The sequence below is a fragment of the Scyliorhinus torazame genome, chromosome 12, assembly GCF_047496885.1.
Source record: "Scyliorhinus torazame isolate Kashiwa2021f chromosome 12, sScyTor2.1, whole genome shotgun sequence".
In the NCBI taxonomy this organism is placed as follows: Eukaryota; Metazoa; Chordata; class Chondrichthyes; order Carcharhiniformes; family Scyliorhinidae; genus Scyliorhinus; species Scyliorhinus torazame.
Window position 1 is genome coordinate 89581977 of NC_092718.1, and position 14052 is coordinate 89596028.

A 14052-nucleotide genomic window follows, 5' to 3' on the forward strand; every position below is an offset into this window, starting at 1 on the left:
GCTTTGCATTCTCTTCCATTGCGTGAGTTTGTATCTATAACTTGAATTTTCAGGCATATTTTGCCTCGGTTCCAAATGGTAGCGTTCTGCAAGGGATCAGCGGAACCAAGCCTGCATATGCATTAAGGAAGCACTCAGTCTCTTATCGGATGACACCATACTTCACAGCAAACATTAGCAACTGTTGGAGTGTAAAAAAAAACCTGATGGAGTCACACAGACACTCAAGGTGCCTCCTGTTGTCAGGTTCTGAGATGAGCACAGGCTGTTGCCAAGAGAAAGCAAATTGACACCAGAGCATAATGTGGACTTTGAAAAGTGCATCTGAGATCTATAAATGATAGTCAATGTCTCACATCACAGCACACTAATGTGCTTCAGTTCACTTGTCAGCAAATAAATGGTTCCCAACTCACAGTATCACAACATGGGCAGTAGCCAATTTGCTTCACGGGAGGTGGTGAGTATTTACTTTACAAACCCTTACCTTTGCAGGAGCAGCCCTTTGAATTTCGGCGGGAGCGGTGCGCAGGGGCCTTCTGGGAGGTGGTGAGTATTTACTTTAAAAACCCTTACCTGGTCCCGTGTCTGTTCTTCTTTTCTGTTTTTTTTTTATATAAAGCGGGAACCGGAAGTTCGACCCGCGGACTTCTGGGAAGGCCCCCCCCCCCCCCCCCCCCAACCAATAAATTCTGGTGGAGAGGAAACCCGAGACACTACACGTGTAGTGTCTCCCACCCACCCTCCTCCTCTAACCTAATAATAAAACCCACTGGTGTGAGGTAAGTACCATATTTTATTATTAACACTAAGAAGGTAAGTAAGTGATTTTTACTCATTTTTACTTTTGTACCTTTTCAAATTGTGTGTGTGTCGGGGGGAAACTGAAGTGACATCACAGAAAAGCTGTGGCCTGAGTGGCTGGTTGGGATTCTACACTAAATTAAAAAGAAATTGAGCATTGGTAACTAATTAAACATAATTACTTAATTATAATTTAGAGGGATATCTAAGCCAGAGATTGGAGAGTACTATATTTAGCTTTCGCATTTCTATTAGAAATCTAGTGCTAGGAAACAGATAGTTAACAGTAACTTTGAATTAAAAAAAAATATTTAAAAAAAAAAATGTTTTTAATTTTAATTAATTGACGCAATGTCAGTTAGAGGGGTGCTGTGCTCTGACTGTGAGATGTGGCAGGTCCGGGAGGCTTCCAGCGTCCCGGATGGCTTCATCTGCAGAAAGTGCACCCAACTGGAGCTCCTCACAGACCGCATGGTTCGGTTGGAGCAGCAATTGGGTGCACTTAGGAGCATGCAGGTGGCGGAAAGCGTCATAGATCGCAGTTATGTAAATGTGGTCACACCCAAGGTGTAGGCAGAGAAATGGGTGACCACCAGAAAGGGCAGGCAGTCAGTGCAGGAATCCCCTGTGGTTGTCCCCCTCTCGAACAGATATACCCCTTTGGATACTATCGGGGGGGATAGCCTATCAGGGGAAAACAGCAGCAGCCAGAGCAGTGGCACCACGGCTGGCTCTGATGTTCAGAAGGGAGGGTCAAAGCGCAGAAGAGTAATAGTAATAGGGGACTCTATAGTCAGGGGCACAGATAGGCGCTTCTGTGGGTGTGAAAGAGACTCCAGGATGGTATGTTGCCTACCTGGTGCCAGGGTCCAGGATGTCTCCGAACGGGTAGAGGGCATCCTGAAGGGGGAGGGCAAACAGGCAGAGGTCGTTGTACATATTGGTACTAACGACATAGGCAGGAAGGGGCATGAGGTCCTGCAGCAGGAGTTCAGAGAGCTAGGCAGAAAGTTAAAAGACAGGACCTCGAGGGTTGTAATCTCGGGATTACTCCCTGTGCCACGTGCCAGTGAGGCTAGAAATAGGAAGATAGAGCAGCTAAACACGTGGCTAAACAGCTGGTGTAGGAGGGAGGGTTTCCATTATCTGGACCACTGGGAGCTCTTCCGGGGCAGGTGTGACCTGTATAAGAAGGACGGGTTGCATCTAAACCGGAGCGGCATAAATATCCTGGCCGCGAGGTTTGCTAGTGTCACACGGGAGGGTTTAAACTAGTATGGCAGGGGGGTGGGCACGGGAGCAATAGGTCAGAACGTGAGAGCATTGAAGGAGAACTAGGGAATAGGGACAGTGTGGCTCTGAGGCAGAGCAGACAGGGAGATGTTGCTGAACACAGCGGGTCTGGTGGCCTGAAGTGCATGTGTTTTAATGCAAGAAGTATTACGGGTAAGGCAGATGAACTTAGAGCTTGGATTGGTACTTGGAACTATGATGTTGTTGCCATTACAGAGACCTGGTTGAGGGAAGGGCAGGATTGGCAGCTAAACGTTCCAGGATTTAGATGTTTCAGGCGGGATAGAGGGGGATGTAAAAGGGGAGGCGGAGTTGCGCTACTTGTTCGGGAGAATATCACAGCTATACTGCGAGAGGACACCTCAGAGGGCAGTGAGGCTATATGGGTAGAGATCAGGAATAAGAAGGGTGCAGTCACAATGTTGGGGGTTTACTACAGGCCTCCCAACAGCCAGCGGGAGATAGAGGAGCAGATAGGTAGACAGATTTTGGAAAAGAGTAAAAACAACAGGGTTGTGGTGATGGGAGGCTTCAACTTCCCCAATATTGACTGGGACTCACTTAGTGCCAGGGGCTTAGACGGGGCGGAGTTTGTAAGGAGCATCCAGGAGGGCTTCTTAAAACAATATGTAGACAGTCCAACTAGGGAAGGGGCGGTACTGGACCTGGTATTGGGGAATGAGCCCGGCCAGGTGGTAGATGTTTCAGTAGGGGAGCATTTCGGTAACAGTGACCACAATTCAGTAAGTTTTAAAGTACTGGTGGACAAGGGTAAGAGTGGTCCTAGGATGAATGTGCTAAATTGGGGGAAGGCTAATTATAACAATATTAGGCGGGAACTGAAGAACATAGATTGGGGGTGGATGTTTGAGGGCAAATCAACATCTGACATGTGGGAGGCTTTCAAGTGGCAGTTGAAAGGCATTCAGGACCGGCATGTTCCTGTGAGGAAGAAGGATAAATACGGCAATTTTCGGGAACCTTGGATGACGAGAGATATTGTAGGCCTCGTCAAAAAGAAAAAGGAGGCATTTGTCAGGGCTAAAAGGCTGGGAACAGAAGAAGCCTGTGTGGCATATAAGGAAAGTAGGAAGGAACTTAAGCAAGGAGTCAGGAGGGCTAGAAGGGGTCACGAAAAGTCACTGGCAAATAGGGTTAAGGAAAATCCCAAGGCTTTTTACACGTACATAAAAAGCAAGAGGGTAGCCAGGGAAAGGGTTGGCCCACTGAAGGATAGGCAAGGGAATCTATGTGTGGAGCCAGAGGAAATGGGCGAGGTACTAAATGAATACTTTGCATCAGTATTCACTAAAGAGAAGAAATTGGTAGATGTTGAGTCTGGAGAAGGGTGTGTAGATAGCCTGGGTCACATTGAGATCCAAAAAGACGAGGTGTTGGGTGTCTTAAAAAATATTAAGGTAGATAAGTCCCCAGGGCCTGATGGGATCTACCCCAGAATACTGAAGGAGGCTGGAGAGGAAATTGCTGAGGCCTTGACAGAAATCTTTGGATCCTCGCTGTCTTCAGGGGATGTCCCGGAGGACTGGAGAATAGCCAATGTTGTTCCTCTGTTTAAGAAGGGTAGCAAGGATAATCCCGGGAACTACAGTCCGGTGAGCCTTACTTCAGTGGTAGGGAAATTACTGGAGAGAATTCTTCGAGACAGGATCTACTCCCATTTGGAAGCAAATGGACGTATTAGTGAGAGGCAGCACGGTTTTGTGAAGGGGAGGTCGTGTCTCACTAACTTGATAGAGTTTTTCGAGGAGGTCACTAAGATGATTGATGCAGGTAGGGCAGTGGATGTTGTCTATATGGACTTCAGTAAGGCCTTTGACAAGGTCCCTCATGGTAGACTAGTACAAAAGGTGAAGTCACACGGGATCAGGGATGAGCTGGCAAGGTGGATACAGAACTGGCTAGGCCATAGAAGGCAGAGAGTAGCAATGGAAGGATGCTTATCTCATTGGAGGGCTGTGACCAGTGGTGTTCCACAGGGATCAGTGCTGGGACCTTTGCTCTTTGTAGTATATATAAATGATTTGGAGGAAAATGTAACTGGTCTGATTAGTAAGTTTGCAGACGACACAAAGGTTGGTGGAATTGCGGATAGCGATGAGGACTGTCGGAGGATACAGCAGGATTCAGATTGTTTGGAGACTTGGGCGGAGAGATGGCAGATGGAGTTTAATCCGGACAAATGTGAGGTAATGCATTTTGGAAGGTCTAATGCAGGTAGGGAATATACAGTGAATGGTAGAACCCTCAAGAGTATTGAAAGTCAAAGAGATCTAGGAGTACAGGTCCACAGGTCATTGAAAGGGGCAACACAATTTCCCTACCACTGAAGTAAGGCTCACCGGCCTGTAGTTCCCTGGATTATCCTTGCTACCCTTCCTAAACAGAGGAACAACATTGGCTATTCTCCAGTCCTCCGGGACATCCCCTGAAGACAGTGAGGATCCAAAGATTTCTGTCAAGGCCTCAGCAATTTCCTCTCCAGCCTCCTTCAGTATTCTGGGGTAGATCCCATCAGGCCCTGGGGACTTATCTACCTTAATATTTTTTAAGACACCCAACACCTCGTCTTTTTGGATCTCAATGTGACCCAGGCTATCTACACACCCTTCTCCAGACTCAACATCTACCAATTTCTTCTCTTTGGTGAATACTGATGCAAAGTATTCATTTAGTACCTCGCCCATTTCCTCTGGCTCCACACATAGATTCCCTTGCCTATCCTTCAGTGGGTCAACCCTTTCCCTGGCTACCCTCTTGCTTTTTATGTACGTGTAAAAAGCCTTGGGATTTTCCTTAACCCTATTTGCCAATGACTTTTCGTGACCCCTTCTAGCCCTCCTGACTCCTTGCTTAAGTTCCTTCCTACTTTCTTTATATTCCACGCAGGCTTCGTCTGTTCCCAGCCTTTTAGCCCTGACAAATGCCTCCTTTTTCTTTTTGACGAGGCCTACAATATCTCTCGTTATCCAAGGTTCCCGAAAATTGCCGTATTTATCCTTCTTCCTCACAGGAACATGCCGGCCCTGAATTCCTTTCAACTGACACTTGAAAGCCTCCCACATGTCAGATGTTGATTTGCCCACAAACATCCGTCCCCAATCTATGTTCTTCAGTTCCCGCCTAATTTTGTTATAATTAGCCTTCCCCCAATTTAGCACATTCATCCTAGGACCTCTCTTATCCTTGTCCACCAGTACTTTAAAACTTACTGAATTGTGGTCACTGTTACCGAAATGCTCCCCTACTGAAACATCTACCACCTGGCCGGGCTCATTCCCCAATACCAGGTCCAGTACCGCACCTTCCCTAGTTGGACTGTCTACATATTGTTTTAAGAAGCCCTCCTGGATGCTCCTTACAAACTCTGCCCCATCTAAGCCCCTGGCACTAAGTGAGTCCCAGTCAATATTGGGGAAGTTGAAGTCTCCCATCACCACAACCCTGTTGTTTTTACTCTTTTCCAAAATCTGTCTACCTATCTGCTCCTCTATCTCCCGCTGGCTGTTGGGAGGCCTGTAGTAAACCCCCAACATTGTGATTGCACCCTTCTTATTCCTGATCTCTACCCATATAGCCTCACTGCCCTCTGAGGTGTCCTCCCGCAGTACAGCTGTGATATTCTCCCGAACCAGTAGCGCAACTCCGCCTCCCCTTTTACATCCCCCTCTATCCCGCCTGAAACATCTAAATCCTGGAACGTTTAGCTGCCAATCCTGCCCTTCCCTCAACCAGGTCTCTGTAATGGCAACAACATCATAGTTCCAAGTACTAATCCAAGCTCTAAGTTCATCTGCCTTACCCGTGATACTTCTTGCATTAAAACATATGCACTTCAGGCCACCAGACCCGCTGTGTTCAGCAACTTCTCCCTGTCTGCTCTGCCTCAGAACCCCACTGTCCCTATTCCCTCGTTCTCCCTCAATGCTCTCACCTTCTGACCTATTGCTCCCGTGCCCACCCCCCGCCATACTAGTTTAAACCCTCCCGTGTGACACTAGCAAACCTCGCTGCCAGGATATTTATGCCTCTCCGGTTTAGATGCAACCCATCCTTCTTATATAGGTCACACCTGCCCCGGAAGAGCTCCCAGTGGTCCAGATAACGGAAACCCTCCCTCCTACACCAGATGTTTAGCCACGTGTTTAGCTGCTCTATCTTCCTATTTCTAGCCTCACTGGCACGTGGCACAGGGAGTAATCCCGAGATTACAACCCTAGAGGTCCTGTCTTTTAACTTTCTGCCTAGCTCCCTGAACTCCTGCTGCAGGACCTCATGCCCCTTCCTGCCTATGTCGTTAGTACCAATATGTGCAACGACCTCTGCCTGTTTGCCCTCCCCCTTCAGGATGCCCTCTACCCGTTCGGAGACATCCTGGACCCTGGCACCAGGTAGGCAACATACCATCCTGGAGTCTCTTTCACGTCCACAAAAGCACCTATCTGTGCCCTTGACTATAGAGTCCCCTATTACTATTGCTCTTCTGCGCTTTGACCCTGCCTTCTGAACATCAGAGCCAGCCGTGATGCCACTGCTCTGGCTGCTGCTGTTTTCCCCTGATAGGCTATCCCCCCCCGACAGTATCCAAAGGGGTATACCTGTTCGAGAGGGGGACAACCACAGGGGATTCCTGCACTGACTGCCTGCCCTTTCTGGTGGTCACCCATTTCTCTGCCTGCACCTTGGGTGTGACCACATTTATATAACTGCGATCTATGACGCTTTCCGCCACCTGGAAAAAAAAAAAAGGGGGCAACACAGGTGGAGAAGGTAGTCAAGAAGGCATACGGCATGCTTGCCTTCATTGGCCGGGGCATTGAGTATAAGAATTGGCAAGTCATGTTGCAGCTGTATAGAACCTTAGTTAGGCCACACTTGGAGTATAGTGTTCAATTCTGGTCGCCACATTACCAGAAGGATGTGGAGGCTTTAGGGAGGGTGCAGAAGAGATTTACCAGAATGTTGCCTGGTATGGAGGGCATTAGCTATGAGGAGCGGTTGAATAAACTCGGTTTGTTCTCACTGGAACGAAGGAGGTTGAGGGGAGACCTGATAGAGGTATACAAAGTTATGAGGGGCATAGACAGAGTGGATAGTCAGAGGCTTTTCCCCAGGGTAGAGGGGTCAATTACTAGGGGGCATAGGTTTAAGGTGAGAGGGGCAAGGTTTAGAGGAGATGTACGAGGCAAGTTTTTTACGCAGAGGGTAGTGGGTGCCTGGAACTCGCTACCGGAGGAGGTGGTGGAAGCAGGGACGATAGTGACATTTAAGGGGCATCTTGACAAATACATGAATAGGATGGGAATAGAGGGATACGGACTCAGGAAGTGTAGAAGATTGTAGTTTAGTCGGGCAGCATGGTCGGCACGGGCTTGGAGGGCCGAAGGGCCTGTTCCTGTGCTGTACATTTCTTTGTTCTTTGTTGTTCTTTTGTTCCTTATGTATTTGGTGCTTGGGGCGATTTGTAAATTGCAAGGAATATCATCCCAGTAACAAAGTTGATGAGAATCACATGCGCCCTAAACCTCCCACTAAATTGTCCCCATCAAACACTCCCAGCACTGGTACAACATGGGATTTGATACAGAGTAAAGCTCCCTCTACACTATCCCCATCAAACACTCCCAGGACAGGTACAGCATGTGGTTCGATACAGAGTGAAGCTCCCACTACACTGTCCCCATCAAACACTCCCAGACCAGGTACAACACAGGATTAGAGAGTAAAGCTCCCTCTGCACTGTCCCAATCAAACTTACCCAGGACAGGTACAGCACGAGGTTAGATACAGAGTAAAGCTCCCTCTACACTGTCCCCATCAAACACTCCCAGGACAGGTACAGCACGGGATTAGAAACAGAGTAAAGCTCCCTCGATACTGTCTCCATCAAACACTCCCAGGACAGGTACAGCACGAGGTTAGATACAGAGTAAAGCTCCCTCTACACTGTCCCCATCAAACACTCCCAGGACAGATTCAGCACGGGGTTAGATACAGAGTAAAGCTCCCTCTACACTGTCCCCATCAAACACTCCCAGGACAGGTACAGCACGAGGTTAGATAGAGGTAAAACTCCCTCTATACTGTCCCGATCAAACACTCCCAGGAGGTACAGCACCGGACCAGATACAGAGAGTGCGATTCTCCAGCCTCGTTGTGCTCTCGCTGGAGTGAAACAAGGCCGGTGAATTGCGGGAGAGGCCGAAAACGAGAACCACGTCAGGCTCGTTTGCGATGCAACCGGCCCACTCCCGTTGGCGAAATCGGGATCTCACCGTAGCGTGGCGAGAAAGCAATTATCACCACTTAAGCCCCATACAATTAACGGGAGCGATCCTGTATCCAATGGCCTCCCATCATTCATCAGCCTCCCCAACAAGTGGTCCGCGGGCGCCAATTAATACTCCTTTCTAAAAATATGACTGGCGGAAGGGCTTCTGTGGGGAGTTGAGGAGGTGAGTAGCTATCTTTGCTCGCAGGCAAAGAGCCCGGGCTTGTTGGGCTTGCCATCCAGTGCTCGGCAGAGGGTGGGGGACCCTCCGCAGGGGTGGTCCGCCATGGGAGGATGCGGTGGGGAGGCGCTAGGAAAGCAACGGGGAGGCAACCATGTGCAGCACCACCATTCCAAACCCCTGGCTCATGTGTATCATTTCGGGGGCAACCCTTGCCCCTGCCCATCTGCCCCAACGACCACCCATAACCCCCAGACTGCCGAGACCTCTGGCCAAGCGCCTGAAGGATATTGCTGATTGGGAATAGGCAATCGTGGTTAGGTAAGAACTTCACACAACCCAATTGGATTCCTGTGGGTAGACGGGCCATGTAGCATGTGGGAGTCATTGCCTAGGATCCCAATCAGACCACGATGCCTGAACACTGCGGGAGCCAACACCACACACACAGCAACCAACATCCAAACACCCAGGAGATGAGACACAGCTCCAGGGATATGTCCATGGCCGGAGGGTGGGTGAGTGCCATGGGTAGGGGGGATGCCTGGAGAGATGGGCCTATGGTTCGGCGGTCGGCCTGCATTGCGGAAGGAAATGACAGAGGCGTCATACTGGTTGTGCACAAGGGTGTTTATTGTGTGTCACAATTCTCCACTCACCTAATGGTGCCGCCCCCTCCCCCCACCGCCAGTGATCCTCGATGTGCTTTGTCTTCCTAGCTCTACCGCTACATCTAGGTGTGTCCCCAGGATTCACATCAGAGGTAATAATAATAATCTTTACTGTCATAAGTAGCCTTACATTAACACTGCAATGAAGTTCCTGTGAAAGCCCCTAGTCGCCACATTCTGGCACCTGTTCAGGTACACGGAGGAAGAATTCAGAATGTCCAAATTGCCTAACAGCACATCTATCAGGTCTTGCGGGAGGAAACCAGAGCACCCAGAGACATGCAAACAAGGGGCGAACGTGCAGACTCCCAGTCTGAGAAACTTTCTTAACCGCTGCAGTACATGTGTTGGAGGTGTTTTCACAATGCTGTCGATGTTGCTTCTCTTGCGAATCTCCTTAAGTTGCTGTCCTCTTGGTTCTCACTCTTCCTGTCTATTGGAACAGTTGCTCCTCATCTATTGTCTAGACCCCCCTCATGATTTTGAACTCCTATATCAAATCTCCTCTCAATTTAATCTTCTCAAGGAGCAGCCCCAGTTTCTCCAATCTTGATGATCTTTAGGGCAGCATTGTGGCACAGTGGTTCTCACAATTGCTTCACAGCTCCAGAGTCCCAGGTTCGATTTCTGGCTTGGGTCACTGCGGAGTCTGCACGTTCTCCCCACGTTTGGGTGGATTTCCTCCGGGTGCTCCGGTTTCCTCCCACAATCCCGAAAGACGTGCTTGTTAGGTGAATTGGACATTCTGAATTCTCCCTCTGTGTACCCGAACGAGGATTTTCACAGTAAGTTCATTGCAGCCTACTTGTGACACTAATAACGATTATTATAAAGCAAAAAGAATTGGCATTTTTTCTTAATTTACTTCTGTTTTTCTCTGAGGGGGTCTACTGCATCTGGATTTTATGTGGAGGGCCATCGGGGAAAACAAAGAGAAGAGTTTGTGATAAACCTGTATAAACTCTGAAACAAGAACAAAGGATGCTGGACAAAAACTCAGCAGGTATGGCAGCGCTTGTATCGAGAAAGCAGAGTTAATGATTTGAGTCCTCTTGACTTTTCCCCGGAACTGGGGAATGTGTTGGAGCAGTTAGAGGTTTCAACAGAAAGTAGCAACTTTAAGAACAAAATACAGATAGATGCGTGGTGAGAGGGGAGGTTTACATCGAGGCAATACATGTACAGAATATTTTTAAAAAGAAGTTTAAGATGGCGGAGAAAAGAATCTAACATTACCAAACTCAGAGTCCTGAGGGCTGCCACATGGCCAACTGTTAGATGAGCTGCTGCTTCTCCAGATATGCGTTGGGCTTCACTGGAGCATTGCAGCAGGCCAAGGATGAACATGAGAGCAAGGTGCTGAGTTAAAATGGCTAGCAACAACAAGGTTGGGGTCATGAAATTAAAATCGTTTATTGTCACAAGTAGGCTTCAAATGAAGTTACTGTGAAAAGCCCCGAGTCACATTCTGGCACCTGCTTTGGGAGGCTGGTACGGGAATTGAACCGTGCTGCTGGCCTGCCTGGGTGTGCTTCAAAAGCCAGCTATTTAGCCCATTGTGCTAAAGCAGCCCCTTGTTAAACCAGCCTCTGTCATGCTTGGGGACTGAGCGAAGGTTTGGTTTTAATAGGAATACTGTGACATTGCAGACGGAGGCTATTTGGCCCATCAAGTCTGAAAGAGTAGACTATGACCTCACCCTATCTCCATAACCCCATCTAACCTGCACCTTTTTGGACACTAAGGGGCAATTTAACATAGCCAATACAGCCCTTCAGTGATACTTAAGTACTGATTATTTCCACCAGTATATTCAGCATCGCCCCCATGGTGTCTGAGCGGATGGTTGCTCCCAAGAGGACAGTCTGGACTGGCCATGTCAGGGGGCGGGGTCCCTGGGAAACACGTGCGCGGTCTGGCGTCGACGATTGGTTTGGGGAAGGGGAGAGCAAAGGTGCGCGGTCTGCCGACAGCGCCTGCGCCCTAGGGCGACGGAGCGGGGACGCGGGATGTACCGAGCATGTGCGCGGCGGAGCGGCGCAGCGAGGAGGAGGAGGGGCGCGGACAAGTCGGGTGGGGTCGAAGGGCGTGGTGGTTTGTCGGCTCCTGCGCAGTGGCACATGATCGATCCGGGCGCTTGCATTGCGGGGCGGTGCTTTGTGGCGAGGGGAGGGGATGCGGGTCGGTTTCAGGCGCCTGCGCAGTGGGTTGTAGGTGACGTCAAAGAGGCGTGGTCTGTTGATACCGGCTGCGTGCTGTGGTGTTGAAGCGGGAAGGGTGAGGTCGGTTTGTTAGCACCTGCGCGATGGGTCGCCGGGTCGCCGAGAAGGGTGTGGTCTGTTGAGCGCGCGTGCAGGATATAGCATGGCGCCTGCGCAGTGGGGTGCAAGTCCGGGGAGGCGCTCGAGCGTCAGATTCATGTCCATTTTGGCGCGCTTTTCCGTTTTGTTTTGCAACAGCCGCTTTATTGTTGTGTCAATTTCAGGGCTGGGGAGCGAACCAAAACTTATCCATATCTCTTCCGATAGACATAATCCGGCGCAAACCTGAGGAGAATCCACCCTCATTTTGGTAAACAAAGCCACTTATCATCATATTTACCTTATTCTTGGATTTTAACAGATCGTAAAAGATGTTATTTATTGTCACCAGAAATATTTGAGGAGGTGGATCTTCCTCTTCAGTGACAATCTCCCATCGTCTCAAGTGGTGTGTCTCAGGTGAATCAATTGTTCTGTGCAAAGGTTGTTGAGATTTATGTATATAGATATAATATAAATTAATATTTATTTTCAGGCCACTGTGGGTGTGTTGGTTTTAAAAATGGTTTGCTGTAATATGGTAGAAATTTTGTTGGCTAATTTAAAAAGAAAATTGATTGTCATCAAATTTAGCACTTCAGAGGTGCAAACATTCTTAAAATTGCAACAGATTTAGATTTTTACAAGGGGTGTAAAATGATACGTTGAAGCTTTGTTTTGAAGCTTTGTTATGAGGCTAGATGTTTCAGTAATTGATTTTTAATAATGTCTCATTTTTATCACTTTAATTAATCATTTTTGAAGAAAATAGTTTTAGCCACCTCAAAACCGATTAGTGATTTTTAAATCTGGTTACAGGACACCAAATAATTTAAATACATTTTGATTTTCTGTGTGATGCTAGTTTTGTTTGATCTTTGAAGATGCATAAAGACTGGACCATATAATTTGTGTTCATATTTGATGTATATACATTGTTGATTTGTTGTGTAGCATATGGGGAGGAATGAAAATGTGGCTGGGATGCACTGGCGCCATTTTAAAATCAGATATTCTACCCGTACCCCAATGAAACATATTAGATTTATTTTACTATTTATAGAAAATTAATAATTTGAGGGTAGAATTAGCTGAAGCCCTGAACTTTCTGTGAAAAAGGATGAGCTAGGAGATCCCAAACTGAGGCACTACCGATGGGAGGATGTATTATAACGTGACAAGTTTACACAGGCCGTTGCTATTATAAATCTGGACATCAGAGTTTATAGTTGTTGACACAACTTGATTAGATATAGTATGCATGGACATAAACAGGTGTGGCGACTAGGGAATTTTACCTACTTCAGTCCCTTCAACCCTCCCTATCTGCAACCTCTTCCTGTCCGACACCATTCCTATCTCTGTCACCATCTCCAGTTCCTCCAGCCCTCCCTTTGTCAGCCCCTACAATTATAGGGGCAGCACGGTAGCATTGTGGATAGCACAATTGCTTCACAGCTCCAGGGTCCCAGGTTCGATTCCGGCTTGGGTCACTGTCTGTGCGGAGTCTGCACATCCTCCCCGTGTGTGCGTGGGTTTCCTCCGGGTGCTCCGGTTTCCTCCCAATGTCCAAAAGATGTGCAGGTTAGGTGGATTGGCTATGATAAATTGCCCTTAGTGTCCAAAATTGCCCTTAGTGTCGGGTGGGGTTACTGGGTTATGGGGTGGAGGTGTTGACCTTGGGTAGGATGCTCTTTCCAAGAGCTGGTGCAGACTCGATGGGCCGAATGGTCTCCTGCACTGTAAATTCTATGAATTATCCCTATTCTCTGTCACTTATTCTAGCACCTACAACCCTCTCTAACTCTAAACTCTTCCAGCCCTTCAATTCTCCCGGTCTCTAACCTCCAGCCCTTACAAACCTTGCTATCTCTAACCTCCAACAATGCCTCCTGTGACATCAACCACACCCGACAACACTCCCGATCTCTCCCCCAGTCCCGACAGTCCTCCCAAATGCAGGCACCTCCTCCACCCCTGACAATCCTCCCTATATTGGATTGGATTGGATTTGTTTATTTTCACGTGTACCGAGGTACAGTGAAAAGTATTTTTCTGTGTGCAGCTCAAACAGATAATTTAGTGCATGAGAAGAAAATACATAATAGGGCTACACAAGGTACACAATGTAAATACATAGACACCGGCATTAGGTGAAGCATACAGGAATGTAGTATTAATCAGATCAGTCCATAAGCAGGTCATTTAGGAGTCTGGTAACAGCGGGGAAGAAGCTGTTTTTGAATCTGTTCTCAGACTTTTGTATCTCTTGCCTGATGGAAGAAGTTGGAAGAGTGAGTAAGCCGGGTGGGAGGGGTCTTTGATTACGATGCCTGCTTTCCCAATGCGGAACCTCCTCCCTACCTCTGTAACCTCAACCTCCTCCCGACCTCTAACCTCTTCCAGCCCCTACAACGCTACTCATCTCTAACCTCCTCCAGTCCCTTCAACCTCCTTATCTCTGTAACCTCCTCCAGCCCTTCAATACTTTCTATCTCTGTGATCTCCTCCAGG